Below are 1,244 nucleotides of genomic sequence, written 5' to 3'. Positions count from 1 at the left end.
CATTGTTGCTGTTATGTGTTAAATTCTATTATTATGATTTGTAACCCACACTGGCGTTTTTAAAGCTCAACCCTATTTATTCTGAATTTTCATATAATAGTCGAGGTTAGATGGGCTTGGCAACGGAGGTGTTCTTGGTCTTTTTCAAAAAACTATATTTTTGTATTCCTTATTTTAGAATGTGTTTAATTGCTTTGGACTTTGGTTGTGAACTTGGACTTTTTTTTGGACTTTGGATTTATTATGGTTTTTGGATGGTTTTGCATGAAGAATGTTTTTAAACTGGTACTTAAAAGGTTTTTATCAAATAACAATTAAATGATGAATTTTTCACAATATGATTAATCCAACTCAACGATAGTGTTTTCAAACTCGATATTCTGTTTTCAAAACTCAACACCACTTGCTCACGAAACAAATGGTTTACAAGTTATATTATACCTATATTTTCTAAATGATGAACAAGTTTTTAAATATATAAATTGTCCGCTACGATGTTTTAAATTGAAAAGCTATGTTTTCTGAAAACTATCAATACTTGAATTTTTCTAAAAGATAGACGATTTCGACGAACTCTTTCAAAAGAAAAATTATAGATAGTATATGGCATCTTTTAAAGCAAATCAAGATGAGGTTTTAAAATTAAAGACGACCATTAGAAAATAGTTAAATGATTTTCTGTGCCATTAACATGGCCAATGTTATCTTCAAGATTTAGCCATAGTGTCTAGGTCAGGTTTAGGGCGTTACAGTGTGCATCCAACTCGTTATAAAACATTTGCAACGTTAACCATTCAAGTAAATCATGATGTGGAAATCTTTGGATCAACATCTTAAAATGTTCTCAAGCTTCATGAAAGCTTTCTCCTTTCAATTGCTTGAATGTAGCTATCTCCCTCATTAGTTGGATCATTTTGATGATAGAAAAGAACTTGTGTCAAAACTTCTCCACAAGTTCATTCCATGTCGTGATAGATCCTAGTGTCTGCGAGTCTAACCAAGAAAAAGAGTTATCGATTACGGAGAAGAGGAACAGTAAAAAATGAATAGCGTCATTGATGACCCCATTGAATTGAAATGTCTCACAAAGTTGGAGAAAATGTTTTAAGTGTTGGTTTGGGTACTCCATCAAGGTTCCTCTAAATTGCAGATTATTTTGGATCATCTAGATCATGACCAATTTATCTTGAAATTATTTGTCATAATGACTGGCCTAGCAATACTACCTTGTACCATATCCAGAT

The 1,244-nt window shown here is 32.0% G+C and overlaps 1 non-coding gene across 1 annotated transcript; it reads left to right on the top strand.

The window, feature by feature from the left end:
* Positions 1 to 800: 800 nt before the first annotated feature.
* Positions 801 to 907, top strand: LOC121231102 (small nucleolar RNA R71). The gene has a single exon (XR_005929170.1). It is a non-coding gene; the product is annotated as a small nucleolar RNA R71 (small nucleolar RNA).
* Positions 908 to 1,244: the final 337 nt, after the last annotated feature.

The sequence above is a fragment of the Gossypium hirsutum genome, chromosome A06, assembly GCF_007990345.1.
Source record: "Gossypium hirsutum isolate 1008001.06 chromosome A06, Gossypium_hirsutum_v2.1, whole genome shotgun sequence".
Lineage (NCBI taxonomy): Eukaryota > Viridiplantae > Streptophyta > Magnoliopsida > Malvales > Malvaceae > Gossypium > Gossypium hirsutum.
This window is presented reverse-complemented; position numbering and strand designations above follow the sequence as displayed.